The sequence below is a fragment of the Mobula hypostoma genome, chromosome 17 (assembly GCF_963921235.1).
Source record: "Mobula hypostoma chromosome 17, sMobHyp1.1, whole genome shotgun sequence".
Lineage (NCBI taxonomy): Eukaryota > Metazoa > Chordata > Chondrichthyes > Myliobatiformes > Myliobatidae > Mobula > Mobula hypostoma.
The window spans coordinates 11,847,055-11,869,343 of record NC_086113.1 but is presented as its reverse complement, the minus strand read 5'-3'; the positions used below and the strand labels follow the sequence as shown (position 1 = coordinate 11,869,343).

The following is a 22,289-nucleotide window of genomic DNA, read 5'->3' as shown; positions in this document are numbered from 1 at the left end:
CAATGTACACAGAAGAGTACAGCTCAGGAGCAGGCCGTTCGGCCCACAATGCTGTGCTGAACCAGCTGAAAAGCAAATCAAAAACAACCACGCACTAACTCCTCCTATCCACACCATGCCCATATCCCACCATCTTCCTTACATCCATGTGCCTATCCAAACATCTTTTAAAAGCCTCTAATGTATTTGTCTCTACCACCATACCAGGCAGCGGATTGCAGGTATCCACCACTCGGAGTAAAAAAACTTACCCCTCTCACCTTCAATGCACGCCCTTTGGTATTAGACATTTCATCCCTGGGAAACAGATACTCTCTGCCAACTCTATTTATTCCTCTCATAATCTTGTAAACCTCTATCAGCTCTCCCCCCAGTGGCTTGCGTGTATGAATGTAAAAAGAGGGGAAAGGGCAAAGACATGGACAAAATCTGAATGCATTCTCTCATCATATACAGAAAAGGCAAGTGTGCCAGAGATCAAATGTAATCTTTGCTCTGAAATTGCTGCTGAAAAAAATGATATGTACTGTCTTTCATGTCACAATGATAATATGCCTGATTCTGATTACCAGCACCTTTGTAACGGGTCAGCCACAGGGCAAAGGCACCGCCAGGGCTCTCCAGTCACCTCTTACTACAAAAGGAGCTCATTTAAAGGCAGAGTGAACATCATCTTCACCCTGTACCAGCTGTAAGAAAAATTCTGGGAGCAGCCCCAAGTGGCTTTTCTTGACCTCAAATTAAGGATTTGACTCAGTCAACAGTGGAGTATTCAGCTGCCCACAAACATATGTCACCATGTTATGTTGGCTGATCTTTCGAATTAATGGAAGATTATTTAATGTATCAGATTAGTTTCATCTGCTTCATTTGTCAAAGTACATTACACTTAAAAAATAAAGTGAAATGTATATTGGAACATACAGTAAAATGTGTCATTTGCGTCGATGACCAACAAGAACAGCTTGAGTGAACTTGGCCTTTTCTCCTCGGAGTGACGAAAGTTGACAGGTGACCTGATAGAGGTGTATAAGATGATGAGAGGCACTGATCGTGTGGATAGCCAGAGGCTTTTTCCCAGGGCTAAAATGGCTAGCACGAGGGGGCACAGTTTTAAGGTGCTTCGAAGTAGATACAAGGGGTTGTCAGAGGTAAAATTTGCATGGAACGCACTGCCAGCACAGTAGTAGAGGCAGATACATTAGGGTATTTTAAGAGACTCTTAGATAGGTACATGGAGCTTAGAAGAAATAAAGGGCTATGAAGTAGGGTAATTTTAGGCAGTTTCTAGAGTAGGTTACATGGTTGGCACAACATTGTGGGCCGAAGGGCCTGTAATGTGCTGTAGATTTCTAGGATTCTATGTAGTCCGAGGATGTGCTGGGGGGCACCAGCACGTGTCGACACACTTCCTGCACCAACATAGCATTCCAGCAACTTGCTGACCCTAATCCGTGTGGCACTGTGCAAAAGACCGTACTGTATTTATCAACATGGAGCGGGCAGGGAGTTTGTAAATCAGGTGGAAATAAAAGATGTTTGGAACGGAGAGGGTGGAGTGCCACAAGAGGGGTGTGGGATAAGTGGCAGAAGAATGCCGGGTGGGGGGGGGGGGGTGCGGATACACTCAGCTCTGAGACACCAGGCAAAGTCATTCAATTCCAAACAACAATTGATTATTACAGAATGTCTCTCTGGTGCTTCTCATTCCCTCCCCTCTCCCAGAGCATCCAGAGGAAAAACACATGGACATGTGGAGATGTACTAACCCCTCACAGATGGTGGCAGAGATTGAATCCTGTTCTTACAACTGGCTGTGTAAAACATTACAGTAACTACCCACATTCTCAAAACTACTCATGATCTCTGTATTTACTACATTTATTTGCACATTTATTGTTCGTCCACCTTTGTTGTGTGCAATTTTTCATCAATTCTGTTGTGTTTCTTTGTAAATGCCCACAAGAAAATGAATCTGGTGACATGTATGTACTTTGACAATAAATTTACTTTGAAGTTTGAGCTTCAAAACACGATGCCAGTGTGCAAAGCTATGTCACCTACATGGCGGAACCACAGTTACCCCAAGATCTAACTCCATCTACAAGTTTACTGATAATACCACTGTCGCGGGCCACATCTCAAATAACGATGCGTCAGAGCACAAGAAGGAGATAGAGAGCTTCGTGACAGGGTGTCATGACAATAACCTTTCCCTCAAAGTCAACAAAAGAGCTGGTCATTGACTTCAGAAAGGGGGGAGGGGTGGTGCACATGCCGGCATCTACGGGAATGGTGTTGATGTTGAAAGGATGGAGGGAGAGCTTCAAGTTCTGAGGTACTAACCCCTTACGGACAGCGGTGAAAACTAAACCCATCTTCTGATCACCAGCGCAGTAAACTACACTAACTGCTTTGCGCCGCCCTGTTTCAAAAAGGCACGTGTGAGGAAAAAAGTTGTCCTTGTACATTTTCAAGAGTAAACTGTTTAATAACGGCATCCTCAAGGAACCTCTAACTGCTGCAGTACTCCAGCCTTTTGTTATAAATAAGATAATGCAATTGTTCATATCAATTAATAACATTAAATACTTCATGTGATCTTATACATGTGACCCAAAATAAAATGAGATCCTTAAACATCCTCACCACCTTCATAAATCTCACCATGTAAAAACATTCATCTGGTAAAATATCACTGCCTCGTATATACTGTTTGCATGTTGTGTACAGTATATTATATTTTTAACAAGATCAGTATGGAACAAAGTATTCACAAAGTACTTAGGTTACATTCTCAATATATCATTTGTGAACCGGACTATAAGTGAACTAGATATTTGCTCAACTAAAGGACAAAGTTTTTAAATATTGACTCAAGATTTACCCTGGACCTTGACCTTCTAGAAGAACAAAGAGAGCTGGTGCTTGTGAACACCGGCTGTTAGACATTCCCTTCCAGGTCAATTAGTGGTGACTTGGAGCTATAATTTCTCTGCCTTCATTGTCCCCAAATAAAAATTTGGAACTTTCCACCCTTTACCATACAGACTGAAATGATTCCCAGCTGCATTCTCTTGGGCAATACTCTAGCCAATTAAACTCGCAGCTTGTGAATAAACTAAAACAAAATGACAGAGTTTGTCATTGAATTTGGAAAGGGGAATGGCACTCCCATTTACGTCTACAATGTTGAGGCTGAGAGTTTCAAGCTGCTAAATGTGAACATCATCAATAGTCTGTCCCGGTCCAAACACTTCGTTATCGTGGCCAAGACCTCTACTTGTGGGAACTAGGTAGGAAATTGAATCATAAGGCAACATTTGGGTGGCAGAGAAGTTAACAATACAGTTAAAGCAAAGGTAATTGGGGTTCAATTCCCACTGCTGTCTATAAGGTGCTTGTAGGTTCTCCCTGTGACCACGTTGCTTCTTCTGGGTACTCCAGCTTACTCCCAAAGACATATTTGGGACATACTTGTCCCAAAGACAAATTTAACCAATTTCCCCTGGGATCAATAAAGTATGACTATGACTATGACTATATGGGTGAGGGTTAGTAAGTTGTGAGCATGCTACATTGGCACCAGAAGCATGGCAGTACATGCAGACTGCCCCCAACCCATCATTGGACTGTGCTGGTCGTCGACACAAATCATACATTTCACTGTTCATTTTGATGCACATGACAAATAAAGCTAATCCTTTACACATCAGAAGCCATCAAATTATTGTAAATATATCAGACTGTCAGATTCACAATTATTTTCACTGACATTTGTGCTAACATGTGTTATTCTGTAGCAGCAGTACAGTGCAATACATAAAACAATACTATAACTTACAGTAAAAAATAAGTGTAAATTTTAAGTTGCAAATAATAAAACAGTAGTGCAAAAGAGGAGTAGAGAAGTGGTGTCAGGAACTGTTCAGAAATCTGATGGCAAGAGGGGAAGAAACCATTCCTAAAATATTGAGTGTGTCTTTAGGCTCCTGCACCTCTTCCATGATGGTAGCGATGAGGGGAGGTTATGTTCTGAGCGATGAGGGGCCCATAATGATGGATGCCACCCTCATGAGGCATCGCCTTTTCAAGATGTCCTGCATGGTGGGGAGGCTTGTGCCCATGATGGAGCTGGCTGAGTTCACAACCTTCTGTAACCTCTTTTGTTCTGTACGTTGGAACCTCTACACCAGGCAACGTGCAACCAGTTAGAATGCTCTCCATGGTGCACCTGCAGAAATCTGGTAGAGTCTTTGGTGACATACAAAACCTCATCATACTCCTAATGACGTATAGCCGCTGGTGTGCCTTCTTCACGACCACATCGATATACATCAAGAATCATGATTAAGCCCAGTTCATCCTAGTGGATCCCATTTAAACTATGCATTGAGAAGACTTCTTGGTCAAAGACATCACCATAGGATTTAAACAAGGACATCCCTTTAGAACAGATGAGGAATTTCTTTAGCGAGCGAGTGGTGAACCTGTGGAATACATCGCCACAGATGGCTGTGGAGGTCAAGTCATTGGGTATTTTTAAAGCTCAGGCTGATAGGCTTTTGATAGGCTCAGAGTGTCAAAGGTTACTGGGAGAAGCCAAGAGAATGGGGTTGAGAAATTAGTGCAGTCAAATTGTAAAACAAAATAACTAACAGTCATGGAATAAAAAACAGTAAACAAACTTTTTTTAAAAACTCACCTCCAAATAAAACAAACATATTCCGAGTTCATCTGGGGAAGGTGATATTGATATTTCCAGAATAACACACACAAAGTGCTGGAGGAACTCAGCATGTCAGGCAGCATCTATGGAGAGGAATAAAGAGTCGACAATTTGGGCCGCGACCCCTCATCAGGACTGGAAAGGAAGGGGGGAAAAAGCCAGAATAAGGTGGTGGGGGAAGAAGAAGGAATACAAGCTAGAAGGTGATAGGTGAAGCCAGGTGAGTAGGAAGGTCAGTGTATGGGATGAAGTGAGAATCTGCAAGGTGACAGGCAGAAAAAGTAAAGCATTTCTTTTATGGGAATGACAAAATGCTTCCTACACAAGGTAAGCACAGTGGATTATAACAAGTTTATGACTTTTTAAAGGCTGCATCACTACAAATCTCACCTTGAGTATTGTGATCAGACTGGCATCGGAGAGGGTTCAGAGGATGTTCACAAGGATGATTCGGGGAATGAAAGGATTATCATACAAGGAACGTTTGATAGCTCTGGGTCTGTCCACATAGAATTTAGGATGGGGGGGATCTCATTGAAACCTTTCAAACATTGAAATGGTGGGGAAGTCTAGGACAAGAGGGCACAGCCTCAGGATAGAGTGGCGTCCATTTAAAATAGATGCGGAGAAATTTCTTTAGCCAGAGGGTGGTGAAATTGTGGAATTTTTTTTACCACAGACAGCTGTGGAGCCAGGTCGTTGGGTGTATTTAAGGCAGAGCTTGATAGGTTCTTGATTGGACACGGCATCAAAGGTTATGGGGAGAAGGCTGGGGAGTGGGGCTGAGGAGAAGAAAAAAGGATCAGCCTTGATTGAATGGTGGAGCAGAATCGATGGGCCAGAAGGCCTAATTCTGCTCCTATGGGTTATGGCCTTTCTGGTTTTAAACCAGGGACTTGTGCTAATTTTTTTTGTGACTGTCTGTGCTATTGTAACTGTGTGACTGTATATACTGTGTTTTGTACATTGGCCCTTGAGGAACACTGTTTTGTTTAGCTATATACATGTGTGTGGTTGAACGACAATTGAACTTGAACTATTAATGAATTGATTTTAAAGCAATGGCATACTTATATCATTAACAGAATAATAAAAAAAATACTTTTTCACATAAGCCCAATAAAATAAAACCTAAACAAACAGTACAGATTTTGACAATTCTGAAATATTGTGAACTGTATCAAGTACTTTAATATTACACTGGAAAAGACCACAAAAGGTTTTACGATTACATTTTAAAAGTCTGTAGTAGCAGCACCATCATCCTTTGTGATCCCAACCTTCAACCTGCCTGGGAACGATTACCAAATCTCACGATCTATAGCTTTGATCCAAAGTGAAGCGACTCTCAAAACAAAGTTCTGTAGTGCACTGACTACTATTTACTCAGAGCCGGAGTGTTACAGAACTTTGCCTTGAAAGACTAAAATCCCCAAACTTGTGATCAAAACTTTCAGCGAAACTGCTAAGCACATCTCCGAACTATACAAGGGGGCACAAAAAAAAACAAGCTGGTTTACAAGTTTACTATTAGATCACTTCAAGCCTGTATACATTTTAAAAGGTAAAACTATAAGCACTTTCGCAGCAGCAGTTTACAACAGTGGATCAAAGTTGTTATCCAGGTCCCAGGACGTAACAACACTTAAAAATTATACACCATATGTTAGTGGATGGAAAAAAGAAGCACATTATTCCTTGTTTTAGACGAACATCTGAAATGCATATAATTTCTAATTATTAGTACATTTAATAACTTGAATTTTTAAACAATATTTGAAGTCCAAACTCAATATTCTGAAAGTAACCACAGAATTAGTTAAGTATATTGCACTGGACAATATGATTGCATGTTGCAACGCGTTTCACCTCAAAAGCAAACATGAAAATGGTCCAGACACCATGTTAACTCAGTCCCTACACAGCTTAGTCTTGCAGACTGAACCATTGACATCAGAAATCATTTGGCATCGTGAATGAAGGGGGAAAGTGAATCAGTGAACAGACACAGCCCTGAGTTAGAGCAAAGATTATCCACTTACCCTCAATAACCAAGCCAAGGTCAATGACTCCACCCTGGCCACCACTAAATCCATCCACTTTTTAAAACATAGAACTTACAACACAGTACAGGCCCTTCAGCCCACAATGTTATATCAACATTATAACCTACTCTAAAAACCATTTAACTCTTCCCTGCTACATAACCCTCAATTTATTCTATTTATGTGCCTATCTAAGAGTTTCTTAAATGCCCCTAAAGTACCTGCCTCTCCTGCCATCCCTGGCCGAGTGTTCCACACACCCACCACCCTCTGTGTAAAAACAAAAAACTTACCCCTGACATGCCCCCCCTCCCCACTCTTTCCTCCAAGCTCATTAAATTTATGCTCTCTCATATTAGCTGTTTGTGCTCTGGGAAAAAAGTCTCTGGCTTTTCACTTGATCTATGCCTCTTATCATCTTGTACTCTATTAAGTCACCTCTCATCCTCCAACTCCCTAAAGAGAAAAGCCCCAGCTCACTCAACTTATCCTCATAAAACAAGCTCTCTAATCCAGACAGCATCCTGGTACATCTCCTCTGCACCCTCTCTAAAGCTTCTACATCCTTCCTATACAGGAATGAGACGCCAGAAATAGACACAGTATTCTAAGTGTGGTCTAACAACTAGAGAGCTACAACTTCACTTTGCGGCTAAAACCACACCTCAACATTTCAAAGGGCAGAGGGGGAGCAGAGACCTCTCCACAGCCGGCAGGTAGTCTGGAGCCAAAGAAAATAAGCAACTTTGAGCTCTGAGTCAGAGTTCTCATGCACCAGTGCACAGCTTTTCCAAGGCAGAGAAACAAGAGGGGAAATAGGTGTTCTGAAACAGATGTAGAGCCCCAGGCAGTTCAGAACACCCTCAAGCCAGAGGACAGAGGACAAGCACGCTGTTCCTGAGTCAGAAGACTGGGTTGCAACATAGGTCTCCCCAAACCAAAGGACAGAGATAGAGGAAGCTTTCCACGACCAAAGACAGCTGTCCAGACGCCTCTTGTGTAAGACCACTGTTTGTCTAAGCCAGAGAACTAAGAGAGAGCTACCGAACTAGAGGACGTCTTATCACAGCCCTGCCAAGTTGGAAGATAGAGGCAGATCTCAGTTTTCTGAGGCAGAAGAGGCAAAAAAAAGGGCAGAGCAAAGGGCAGCTCCTCTCAGCCAGAAGGTAGAGACTGATCCGAGTTTTCCAGGCCAGAACACTGAAGCGGAGCTCAGTTTTCCAGTCGTATCTCACCCGTGCCAGACACCGGCCATTCAGACCCCAGCTCTCATGAGGCAGAGGTCCGAGCGCGGCTCTCCGGACCAGAGGTGAGAGTCGGGTCAGAGCCCTCGTGATCCAGCGGAAACCGGGAAAGAGCAGATCTCCTCCGAGCCGGAGGGTTGTGTTGAAATCCAGCTCCCTGCCGAGCCCAGAGAGAGACGGGGCAGTAAGGGCGGTTTTGAAGCCCAGCCCCGAACCTCTGCTGCCACCGCTGCCGATGCCCCACACTCTCCATTTACCCCCATCCTCCTCTCTTTTGCCGACGTGGAAATGCTGCGTTCCGGGACGAGCCGGTCGCCGATTGGCTGCGGCGCGGCGGGGGGCGGGTCGTGATTGGCACTGAAGGCGGCCGCGATTGGGCGGGCTGTGTACGATTGACGGCCGAGTCCCCGCGGTCTACCTGTCGGACTCGGCACGGAACTGTGCCTCCATCTGACCGGACCTGAGCCGTAGACCGGAGTCATAGGGAGAAACCAGATGGACAGCAGAACATTCTCTCTTCTGCAACACACACAATGCTGGAGAAGCGCTGCATCAACGAAGAAGAAAAAGAGTCGACGTTTCTGGGGACCCTCTCCCATCGGGCAAAAGATATACTGTACAAGCCTGAAGACACGTACCTCCAGGCTCAAAGACGACTTCGAACCCACTGTATCAGTTTTGAACGCATCTCTTGTACGAAAAGGTGGACTCTTGGCCTCACAATCTACCTCGTTATGATCTTGGACGTTTCGTTTAGCTGCGCTGCACTTTCTTCCGGTATATTTTTCGGTAGACTCAGCACATTGTTCTTCATTGCTACTGTTTTACTTTATCACAGCTCAATGCACTAGGTAATCACTCGATTTTCATGAGCACTAAAAAGACAAGCTTTTCAACTGTATCTTGGTACATGTGACCGTAATAAACCAAACCACCACTTGATCGATCTGTTGCTACTTTCTGGGATTGACGAGGATTGAGCCGCGCTGCAGGTAATTATCTAGAGAGTAATTTCTAAACTGTAGTTAATTACTTCTATATTTTCAATTTTAACCCTTCACTGTTAGTGAAATCCCCATCTTGATTCTGCAAATGTCCTCTGGCCCAATCACATCCTTTCTCGAGCATCATCTTCAATGACTTCAGCACATGGTCAATATAATGTGTAGCTTTTCCAGTCTGCTCAAATGAGGCCATAGATTCACTGGCTTTAGAACATAGAAATCTACAGCATATTACAGGCCGTTCGGCCCACAATGTTGTGCCAACCATGTAACCTACTCTAGAAACTGCCTAGAATTTCCCTAGTGCATAGCCCTTTATTTTTCTAAGCTCCATGTACCCAAGAGGCTCTTAAAAGACCCTACTGGATCCGCTTCCACCACCGCTGCGGGCAGTGCATTCCACGCAGCCACCACTCTCCGTGTGAAAACTTAACTCTGACATCCCCTTTGTACCTACTTCCAAGCAGTTTAAAACTATGCCCCCTCGTGTTAGCCATTTCAGCCCTGGGAAAAGGCCTCTGGCTATCCACATGATCAATACCCCTCATCATCTTATGCATCTCTAGCAGGTCACCTCTCATCCTCCATTGCTCCAAGGAGAAAAGGCCAAGTACACACAACCTATTCTCATAAGGTACGCCCGCCAATCCAGGTAACATCCTTGTAAATCTTCTCTGCACTCTCTCTATAGTATCGACGTTCTTCCTGTAGTGAGGTGACCAGAACTGAACACAGTACTCCAAGTGGGGTTTGACCAAGGTCTTTTATAGCTGTGACATTACCTCACAGCTCTTGATCTCAATCCCATGGTTGATGAATGCCAACACACCATATGCCTTCTTAACAACAGTCAACCTGCGCAGCAGCTTTGAGTGAGCTATGGATACAGACTCCAAGATCTCTCAGCTCCTCCACAGTGCGAAGAGTCTTACCATTAATATTTTATCCTGTCTTCAAATTTGACCTACCAAAATGAACCACTTCACATTTAACTGGGTTGAACTCCATTTGCCACTTCTCAGCCCATTTTTGCATCCAATGCAACCTTTGACAACCCTCCAGCTTATCCACAACCTTCCCAACCTTTGTGTCAACAGCAAACTTACTGACCCATCCTTCTACTTCTCCAGGTCATTTATTAAAAAAATCACAAAGAGGAGGGGTCCCAGAACTGATCTCTGCCGAACACCACTGGTTACCGACCTCCATGCAGAATATGAACCACCTACAACCAACCTTTGCCTTCTGTGGCAAAGCCAATTTTGGAGCCACAAAGCAAGGTCTCCTTGGATCCCACGCCTCCTTATTTTCTGGTCTCCTTGCAAGGGGAGCCTTATCAAATGCCGTACTGAAATCTACTGCTCTACCCTCATCGATGTGTGTTACATCCTGAAAGAATTCAATCAGGCTCGTAAGGCATGACCTGCCCCTACCAAAGCTATACTATCCCTAATCAGATTGTCTCTCCAAATACTCATTAATCCTACCTCTCAGGATCTTCTCCAACAACTTACCCACCAATGAACCCAGACTCACTGGTCTATATAATTTCCTGGGTTATATCTATTCCCTTTCTTGAACAAAGGAACAACATTTGCAACCCTCCAGTCCTCCAGTACTTCTCCCACCCCTATTGATGATGCAAAGATAATCACAAGAGGATCAGCAATCTCCTCCCTCACTTGCCACAGTAGTCTGGGGTATATCTCGTCCAGTCCCAGTGACTTATCTAACTTAATGTTTTTCAAAAGCTCCAGCACATCCTTGTTCTTAATGTCTATGTGATTAAGCGTTTCAGGCTACTATAAGTCTTCCCCACGATTGCCAAAGTCTTTGCCCTGGTGAATACCAAAGCCTTTATTTTCATTAAAATGTTCATTTTTTTTCCTGTGGAAGAAGACACTTTACTTTCTTTCATACCAACTTCACTGTTTGTTATACACATTATTATAAATACATTTAAAAGCACACCCTAATTTCCATTTTCACCAGTTGACAGGATAGGTGGAGATGTCAAGAAAACTTGATCAATTTATTTGAAATTATTTCAGTTTTAGAAACCTACAACTTTGAAATCTTTTAAATTGTACGCCTTAGATATACAAGGCTGGGAGCTACTTGACTAAAGGCACAGCTGTGAACATTAAATTAGTCATTGGAAGATACAAAGTGATCAATCCGCATTATTTTGAGAGCAGGTCGAAATAATAACACTTACGCTCCTAATAGATTTTGATGAAATAACATTACAAATTAATGTCAATAGGTACTCACATTCATGGATTAGCTACTGACAAGAGGTGCAAAGTTACAAACACAGATGAAGAAAGCGTTTGTTGAGAAAAGGTTGCTTTATTCAGTGTGTAAAATATCTGAACAATATTTGCTAAGGTAGGGACTATTAGAGAAAACAGCCAAGATCAAGAACCTTAACAGGTTATTAAGACAAATACCACCAACACGGGATAACTGAAAAACAGTATTCAAAATACTGTTGGTAGCTGTGGAATTTAAATTATGTTATTCATCTGGAATTCAATAAAGAGGTCCCAAACTATTATGTATGAATGAATGAATGAATGAAATAAATTTATTTTGGTCAGCACAAACATAACAAAAAGCATCAGTTTCAAAGATGATTTCATAGGACAAAATTACAACAAAAAACAGATACTCTTTAAAACAGACCAAAAAGGTGTAGGCTGAAGCTACAGCTTATTAAGCCTACCCCTCTTACTTATAGAACAACATATTTGGCGTCAATCGTGACATCAAGACAAAAAATTTCATAATCTTTTAACACAAAATCCAATTCCAAGTATCATTTATTTACATTACTCCCATTCACTTAAATCATGTATTTTATATTTGTTCATTAAATTATTTTAAAATAATTTTAAAAGAACTTAAGTGGGGTGCATGTTTTTAAATTCTCACAACTGTTCCATAGATTCACCCCTCTGACTGAAATACAATGATTTTTTACATTTGTTCTTAGCCTTTGTATTTGAAATATACATGTTCCTCTCAAAACATGTTGACTTTCTCTCATTTTAAACAACCTTTGGATACTTTGTGGTAGCTGTCCATTTTTTACTCTATACACAATTTGTATTATTTTAAAAGCTACGAAATCTCTAAATTTTAAAGCGTTCACTTGAATAAATAGTGGATTGGTTGGCTCATAACCTGTCTTATTTACAATTCGTATCAGTTTGTTGTTATACACCCATTCCTACATACCTACTGCCACAACATATGTAAACTCTGAATAAAACAAACTCAGTAAACTACCACCTTAGATCATGTTATCATTCCAATCACTCCAAGGCTTCACTAGCATGCCCCAATTGTGCAGGTATAGCATGTATATATGTATATATCAGGTAATCTTACACTGGTCTAATCTACATGAAACACTGTCAGGGTCTAGCATCTCTATCCCACGATGCAGAAATCAAAGCACTCCCACTGCTGAATTGCAACCAGCAGCATTTATTGGAAAAACTTAATGATGTGCATTAAATGACAAGAGCACTGTCAGCTTCCTGATAAACCAACCATCCAAAATTCATGTTTTATATTTACAGAATTACTTTGATCTAGTCATAACAGGTTTAATCATGAAAGATCAGAAGTGAAAAACCACTAGATCTGAATATCAAGTTAGAAAAGATAACTTTTTGTCCTAACGAAGGGTCTCGGCCCAAAACGTCGACTGTACCTCTTCCGAGAGATGCTGCCTGGCCTGCTGCGTTCACCAGCAACTTTGATGTGTGTTGCACTAACTTTCTAAATATGATTAAAGTATCCCTAAAACACTCAAGAAACCCAGATGAAAGGTTGGTGGCCTTGCATAGAAATATTTAGATTTCCATCACATAGCAAATACATCTTCAATTTTATATTGTGTAGCAGAGAAATGGTTATTCCAAAGCAAGATACAAAATTGTCATCCTTTGTTAATTAAAACAGTACTCAGTTCTGGGTCATCTGCAAATCTTACCACGCAAAATTTAGGCATTGCTATTCATGATGGATCAGAATCAGAATCGGGTTTATCATCACTGGCATATGTAGTGAAATTTGTTGTTTTTGCGGCAGCAGTATAGTAATAGAACATAGAAGATCTACAGCACATTACAGGCCCTTCGGCCCACAAAGGTAAAACCGATAATTATAAGTATACAAAATAATAAATTAAATTGTGCAAAAGGAGAAAAAAGTGAGATGATATTCACGAGCTGTCTAGTCAGATTATCTGATGGTGTAGGGGAAGTTGTTCTTGGAACGTTGAGTACCCCTTCAAGCTCCTGTACCTCCTCCTACCATTAAGAGGGCATGTCTTGGGGATACGGGTCCTTAAATGATGGATGCGGCGATTTGAAGGTGTCCTGGATGCTGGCGAACTAGTGGCAACGATGGAGATGGCTAGTTTACAATTTTCTGCAGCCTTTTCTGATCCCCTGTAGCGACCCCTCCATACCAGTCACATTGCTTTTGATACATCTTTCAGAAATTTGCCAGTCTTAGGTGACATACCAATTCTCAAACTCCTAACGAAAAATAGCTCAAACACGAGGAATTCTGCAGATGCTGTTAATTCAAGCAACACACATCAAAGTTTGCTGGTGAACGCAGCATCTCTAGGAAGAGGTACAGTCGACGTTTCGGGCCAAGACCCTTCATTAGGGCTACCTGAAACATAGAAAATTGGTGCAGGAGTAGGCCATTCGGCCCTTCGAGCCTGCACCGCCATTTATTATGATCATGGCTGATCATCCAACTCAGAACCCCGCCACAGCCTTCCCTCCATACCCCCTGACCCCCGTAGCCTCAAGGGCCATATCTAACTCCCTCTTAAATATAGCCAATGAACTGGCCTCAACTGTTTCCTGTGGCAGAGAATTCCACAGATTCACCACTCTCTGTGTGAAGAAGTTTTTCCTAATCTCGGTCCCAAAAGGCTTCCCCTCTATCCTCAAACTGTGGCCCCTCGTTTTGGACTTCCCCAACATCGGGAACAATCTTCCTGCATCTAGCCTGTCCAATCCCTTTACGATCTTATACGTTTCAATCAGCCCCCCAATCTTCTAAATTCCAACGAGTACAAGCCCAGTTCATCCAGTCTTTCTTCATATGAAAGTCCTGCCATCCCAGGAATCAATCTGGTGAACCTTCTTTGTACTCCCTCTATTGCAAGGATGTCTTTCCTCAGATTAGGGGACCAAAACACCACACAATACTCCAGGTGTGGTCTCACCAAGGCCTTGTACAACTGCAGTAGTACCTCCCTGCTCCTGTACTCGAATCCTCTCGCTATAAATGCCAGCATACCATTCGCCTTTTTCACCGCCTGCTGTACCTGCATGCCCACTTTCAATGACTGGTGTATAATGACACCCAGGTCTCATTGCACCTCCCCTTTTCCTAATCGGCCACCATTCAGATAATAATCTGTTTTCTTATTTTTGCCACCAAAGTGGATAACTTCACATTTATCCACATTAAATTGCATCTGCCATGAATTTGCCCACTCACCCAACCTATCCAAGTCACCCTGCATCCTCCTCACAGCTAACACTGCCACCCAGCTTCGTGTCATCGGCAAACTTGGAGATGCTGCATTTAATTCCCTCATCCAAGTCATTAATATATATTGTAAACAACTGGGGTCCCAGCACTGAGCCTTGCGGTACCCCACTAGTCACCGCCTGCCATTCTGAAAAGGTCCCGTTTATTCCCACTCTTTGCTTCCTGTCTGCTAACCAATTCCCCACCCACATCAATACCTTACCCCCAATACCGTGTGCTTTAAGTTTGCACACTAATCTCCTGTAAGGACCTTGTCAAAAGCCTTGTGAAAATCCAAATATACCACATCCACTGGTTCTCCCCTATCCACTCTACTAGTTACATCCTCAAAAAATTCTGAGATTCGTCAGACATGATTTTCCTTCCACAAATCCATGCTGACTTTGTCCGATGATTTCACCGCTTTCCAAATGCACTGTTATCACATCTTTGATAACTGACTCCAGCAGTTTCCCCACCACCGACGTTAGGCTAACCGGTCTATAATTCCCGTTTCTCTCCCCCTCCTTTTTTAAAAAGTGGAGTTATATTAGCCACCCTCCAATCCTCAGCAACTAGTCCAGAATCTAACGAGTTTTGAAAAATTATCACTAATGCATCCACTATTTCTTGGGCTACCTCCTTAAGCACTCGAGGATGCAGACCATCTGGCCCTGGGGATTTATCTGCTTCTAATCCGTTCAATTTACCTAACACCACTTCCCTACTAACATGTATTTCGCTCAGTTCCTCCATCTCACTGGACCCTCTGTTCCCTACTATTTCTGGAAGATTATTTATGTCCTCCTTAGTGAAAACAGAACCAAAGTAATTATTCAATAGGTCTATATGGCCCAAATAGGCTGTGATCAGATCATATAGAATCTATTTACTAATAGATCTCAAAGTGAAATACACGTATCTAACAATGTAGTTGCATCTAGTTAGTTTGAAGGATTTTTAAAAAAAATTCCAAGTACTAGAAATATCATTGAAAGGTTGCAACAAACATTAAATCTGATTAAATATAAAAAGGGAGAAACTAGCAGGTAGGCATAGCTTGAATACTGCATTGTGGAGGAGACACCCAACTTTTTCCACAGTGGACTTACTAAAGGTGTGGAGAAAGATGCAAGGATCCTTTTTAACTGCTCACTCTGAGGAGCTGCCTTAGTGGACCGCAAGTGTGCATCACCCCAGGGAAAACATGTTTGACAATTGCGCTATATGCAAATATTGTTCCATTCCATTTATCTTGTCCACTAGTTACTGTTGTCAATTCAACACGATAAATTTAACTTCAAGTAAACTACTATAACGGAAATGAGATAGTTCCCATTTGGTTATTCACTGCACAAATGGTGGAACTGGTCACGTTTTCAAACCAGCTGATACTGGTTGCCATGGCCTGATAAATTGACTCCTAAATATATACGACGACAGCTGAATTGTAGCAGGCTGAATAACTACCATAAGTGAAGAGCCAGTAACGTTTCCCTGACGTTCGCTTTTATTTCCAAAATCATACATAGTGGGACAGTCGCACAACTTTGCCAGGCACCCAAAGCGATGGTAGTGGATTGACTGGCAATTACATTAAATTACCCTGAGCAAAACAAAGGAAATTTAAATGATCTACTGGGTGACAGATTTGTTAACCATGGTAAAGCAAAAAATTACAATCAAGTCAGATTTAAAACATTATATTTAACCAAAGAAATAGAGGTTATAAAACAGGTACAATTCAACAATGGCAACAAACTCCTCAAAAGTTAAGTTACAGGGAAGAATTCTAATTAGCCCACAACACTGGGCAATCTTTTTTCAACTTCATCAAAAATCAAGGCAACAAACAGCAATAAGGTCATTGTCTCTAAAGTCCATTAGCATAGAGGAATAAGTTTCAGGTTGGTTTCAAAGTTTAATGTATCATTTAAAGGAAGGGCATGTATCAGCTGCAAATTCTATTGCAGGACAAGTTGAAGGGTATGAAGAAAAGGAAAACCATTAAGAATACAAGCTCAACACAACTTATTTATCATGAAGATGATATAGTTTAAAGTGCTTTACAAGGGGAGGAAGTGTAAACATTATAATCATATAGCTGATTTATCTCAACTGCACTATCTCAGTATCTTTAAAAAGTATCATATATTACAATCCCTTTTGGAATTCAATCCATCCACCGTGTCGAGCTGGGAATAAAAATTCTCAGCTGTACTAAATAGCCAACCTTTTACTTTGAAACTGATCCCTGGCCCAACTTATCCATGAAGTGTAAAAGCACTGGCTTAACAATCTGTTTCTAAGAAGCATGTCCAAATTTGACACCTCTTTCAAATAGCTTTCCATACTTTACCCATAATGCTGCTGCACCTAGCGTACATTAGTGTTTTATTCACTAATCAGTTAAATATTAAACGTTCATTTTGTTTACACTCCCTTATAGCACCGGCCCAGTTGTGTACTCTCAAACCACTCCCCAGCCAATTTTTCTTTCACTTTTGCCACAGCACAAATTGTGATGCATCTGGACACAAATCTAACATATGTGCATTGTGTGTTAATCAAAATACAAATTTGGAAACTTACAAATACTTTCAGTCTCAGTAACAGAATAGACATGCTGTAAATACGGTACCTGCTAATACATCAAGGAACTCAAATATGTTTTAATTCAGATATTGGGCAGTAAGATGGCATTTCACACATTTATTTCAAAATCACTTCAGTTTTGTTCACAAGATAAACATACATATTGCAGAAATGGTTCCATGCAATTATCAATAGTAACGTACCCCATTTACAAATTAAACATTCTATAAATACAATAAAATTGGTTATATTTCTCATTGAGATGAATTGCACTTCACAGAATGCACTTTAGAATTGAACACAGTAAGGGTACAGGTGTTTTATGCTAATTATTGCTGGTACATGTTTGGAGAATTTTTTAAGTTTAATAGCAACAAAAAAATACACTGCCATTAAATTCGAATTCTGACTAATCAAACAAGTCTTCATCATGGCATTTTATGCAAAGCTTTAAGCTTATTTTAGTTGACTGCATTTTTTTCCCCATTTGCTACTGTTTTCTTGGGTTGAATTGTGCTGTCGGGAGGTTCATGATTCCAAAAGGCAACTGCTGGCATTCAGCCCTCAAACAAATGTTTTAACAGTGCATTGCAAATGCTCATTCTGTTTAGAATTCCAGGATGTGTCACATGCAACCCCAATGTTGTCTCTCAAAAATGCCGACTCACACATATATACTTGTATGATTGAGATCCTAGTACCAGTCAGACCCAGGTATAGGACCCAAAATCTGTCTCAATTTCAATTGCAGGGCAAATAGGAAATTTTTTAAAATGAAAAAATTAAAAGTTAAATTATTTGAAAATTACCATATTGCAGTACAAGTTTTTATATTTCCAGTAAACTATCCATATCATGGCTTTCCTTAACAGTATCATGTGTCAATAAACAAGTTGAAAATTTGTATTTTCTTATTTCCCACCTTCATATCAACTGAACATTATTCTCTCAAAATCTTCAGTAGCGATTTGCAAATTCTCAATGAATTTCCATTACCCAAACAGTTCGAACACAGGGAGTCATCTGTTATCTACAAGGTTAGAATGCTGCTGAATGCAAACATCATCTAAAAATAAGTTCTGCCTCAAGCATAGCATTGTATAAAGAATTCCAGGCACTGCCACCTAACTTGAAGAGTATCCTGTAAAGGTTTAGACTTTAAATGTCATTTTTTATAAATTGGCTTTATTCAGGCCAGTCTTGTTCAATTCAGGTTTGGATTGTTTCCACTACAGATTATACCGGGTGAAAAACAGGACACCCAGATATCTTATTGAGAAAGATGCCTGCAAATATATTTTCTATAAAAATAGCAAAAGAATTCATCTTAATTCAACTGTTTTCAAATCAGTAATTTCTACATCCCATTATATTTACCATTTCTGAGGCAGTATCAGCCTAGACTAAATGCTGTTGTCCATACATAGCAATGTGTTTGTGGCATTACTGCACTGGTGTTCTATGCTTTTACCAGTAAGTATAATCTAATCATAGCACTCTTTACCCTCCTCCAACACTGCAGTTCACATAAATCCAGTATTATTTTTCTGCACTGTTGACCTAAAATTTTATACTCAGCAGTTACACTTTATCATTATATAGCAACCAACATCAATGAGTACTTTTTTTGAAAAACCCTTCAACTGAGAGAATAATGCCCCAAAGGATCCATTCTGATTTCTTGAATGCATGATTACCCAGACCCACCATCAACACTTAATATATGCCACTAGACCTAATCAGTAGTGGAAACATAACTCACTTGATTCTATTTAATCAGTCATTAACGTGTCCAAATTTACTCTGTCATCTAGGAGAAATACAGAAGGCCCAAGGATGAGAACACAAATGAAAAATATCAATACTTCTGAGCTCCAGCTGACTTCTGACTTTCTTAGAATGGCCTGGAGGATCTCTCAGCCAATGGAATACTAAACAAAGAGCGCTCAGATTATCTGGCAATGGAAGATCTATATTCATGCTGAAGTACCAGTTATTCATAATCTAAGCCACAGAGCATTTGATCTCTGCTACCTCCAGGTTTGCTGATGATACTATACTGGATGGCATGGAGAATAGGGGAATTTAGGCAAGCTGAGTGAGTGGGTAAGAACCAGTATAACCTAGCAAAACCTGAGGTCACCTTCTTTGTAGTATATAACAGAACAGTATCTCTTGAGACTGGTTAACATTATATTCATGAGGGAATATCCTTGCACATTCACTTAAAACCAACATGCAGCCACAGCAAGCTATCAGGAAAGTTAATAGTATACTAGTTTTTAAATCACAATGGTGTTGAAAAACTGAAAGACTTTTTACTACAAAGTAAACCAGTCACAGAATAAAGAATTTAAAGGATGAAGAAACTTCTTCACATCATAGGTGACAATTATTTGGAATTCTTTATCCCAGAAGGCAGTGGAAGAGTTCATTTAAAATAGATCACTAGAAATTAAGGAAGTCAGCAAATGAAGACAAAAAATGCATAAAATAGATCATCTTGTTAAATGGCCAAAATATATCCTGCTGTACCTATTACGTCCCACAATGGAAACAAAGTCAGTGTACAAGTTGGCTAAGATTCCCTACAGATCAGGGTTCCAAATCTGGGGTCCACTGACCTCTTGCTTAAGGTATTGGTCCATGGCATTAAAAAAAAATGTTGGGAACCCCTGGTATAGATGAATTCAAGAGAATCATTCTTTGGGAATTCCTGAAGCAAACAAGAGCAAAGAAAATAGTCTCACTGAAGCTGAAGAGGAAAGAGACAGGTGAGGCACAGCAACAAAGTCAACTGAATAAGGAGAACAACAAATCACCAATATAAAAGATTATAAAATAATGCAGAAAATTCTTTTAGCCACTTTCAAAATAGAATTTTGCAATCACAGAACTGCCCAGCACAGGCTGTGGTATGCTTCCACTTGGGACTTCTGACATTATCCCCAAGTTACAAGGTTTAGGAGCTCTTAGTGGGGCACTGCCACAAGTAACTACTTTAAATAATCAATGAAGTGGTCTGCCCAGTCTACTTCCAAATATCACCCTCTCTACAGGCTGTGCCCAAATCACTGCTGTTCCACAAATCGTGCTACATTCAGTTAGCTCAATGTACGGGCCACATTTCCACTTGCACATTTACATTCCTTTGCAATGTTGAATTTTAGATTTTAATGCACAAGTCAATTAATTCCAAAGTAGATACATTCAGATTAAAAGGCATTCCATATATTGTGTAACCAAAGTACAGAAAACTTCAGATCTTGGTATTACATCTGCCCTTTGAAATCGCACCCCATTCATTCTGCTCTCAAGCCACAAGGAATATGATTTAATAAATAAAATCTAGTTTTATAGATTATAAAATATAATCTGAGCCGGTGGGAAGCTCATCTAGGGGAAAAAAAAGAGTGCATTCTGGCCTTAAGTGTAGGCAATCCTATCAGGAATTTTCATAGATGACATCACGATTTTTAATTTTCAGTATTCAGTTGAATCCCAAATTTAAAAGTAATAGTTCAGATGCTAATTGCACAATAGAATATATTTACTTATATGAAGTACTATAAGTAGCCACAAACTGTTGTTACTGTTATCCAAGCTTCAGCTAAGATATAGTTGTCTTCTGTCCCTCAGGCCAACTTATCAACACAAATTATATACGTTCATAAATAGTGGTTATAACCTAGGTTTAACTTGAATTACTTTTAACAACAAAATAATTTCACTCACCTTTCCACAATTATGCATCTGGTTGATAGTACTGATTTAAGTTCTGAGTACCCTTTAATATTTGCATGATGAAAGTATGCCCTTTACCAGACACCAATTTGACAATACTTACATTACTTAGATATTCCAAGCCATCATAAAACCTGGGAACAAGAACCAGAATCCTATAGGTATTTGTGACATTGATCATAAACCTCCCTATCTTGTATTCTCAAAACTGATGCAACATTTCTCCAAGCTCCACCCAAGATGACACATTTCATTTGTCAGATTATTATATTTTTAAAGATATTAGTGCAAACTAACACAGAAGCACAATTGTAGGCAAGCAAATCTACTCAAGCAAGGAAAAATAGCACTTGCAAATTTCAACAGTCTTAATAATTTTCCAAAAATTCCTAGGGTCAGTAAGACCCAACTATTAGAACGCCTAGTGGTTCATATATTTATTTCTCAAATAGATTTCTGTCCCTCAACCATCAAGGTTCTCCATTATTCCTGCAGCACAAATCCATACACAGCAGGTTTTAAAAGTACCATTTTCAAGCCAATGACAAATTTATTGGTGTAACAAAGCCAAATTCTTCAGTGTCATGGAAAACTCAGTCAATTATGCCAATACACACACTAAGGAAAGTAATCACAAACTCTACACCAAGAGGATCGTCGTACAAGTCTTAGTACACAAAGTGGTCCAAATTAACCAATTTTTGAGCATTTCAATAATTTTCAACATTTATCCTGAAGGCAGATGTATTCATGAAAACTATCCGTTGTCTGGCTTCCACATTTCGGCAGAAATGTAAATTAGAAGTTGTAATTCTATTGCTATCTCCTAGCACATCAGCAGGATCCAAATGTCTCAGGTTTTCATTACTCTCATCGACAAGGCCACTCCTTATTTTTATTACCCAATATGAACAACTTCCTGATTATTGTTTTAGTATCCCCTTAGCTTGAAGCTCAATAATTTTCCATGCTTGTGTCTGCCACTCCCATCCATACACAAATTGTATAGTCTATAAATACTGCAATGTTAAAGAGAAAGTAGCAACTCAATTGCCACCGGCTTTTTTAAAATCACTAAATTGGGAGCTTTCTGGACAAAACCACCTTTAAAACCTGCCATGAATGAAAAAGCTATTAATTCAAAGAACTCAGCATCCTCAAAAATTCTCACGATCCAGAGAATTCTGTTTCACTTCCTGCAAGAGAAAAACGCAAATATAAGTACACATTCATAGAATGAGTTAAGAGGATAAACAATTCTCAAAACATTAATACAATAACTCCTCGTCAAATGATTTTAGTCATGTGCAAGATTGAGCTAGCAACCACTTAAGTGACATCTGACAAAAAAAAA

At 40.3% G+C, this 22,289-nt stretch overlaps 1 protein-coding gene and 1 long non-coding RNA gene across 2 annotated transcripts in view; both read right to left on the bottom strand.

Moving 5' to 3' along the window:
* Window positions 1-985: 985 nt before the first annotated feature.
* LOC134357847 (uncharacterized) lies at window positions 986-8,957 on the bottom strand. The gene is made up of 3 exons (XR_010020740.1): window positions 8,010-8,957; window positions 4,706-4,812; window positions 986-4,592 (listed from the first exon to the last, which is right to left on the bottom strand). It is a non-coding gene; the product is annotated as an uncharacterized LOC134357847 (long non-coding RNA).
* Window positions 8,958-11,405: 2,448 nt separating this feature from the next.
* The window catches only part of LOC134357845 (heterogeneous nuclear ribonucleoproteins A2/B1-like), a 35,319-nt gene continuing 24,435 nt past the window's right edge, over window positions 11,406-22,289 (bottom strand). Inside the window, exon 12 of the transcript XR_010020739.1 lies at window positions 11,406-22,131. The gene's annotated coding sequence lies outside the window, so the exon portion shown is untranslated. The remainder of the gene's footprint in view (window positions 22,132-22,289) is intronic.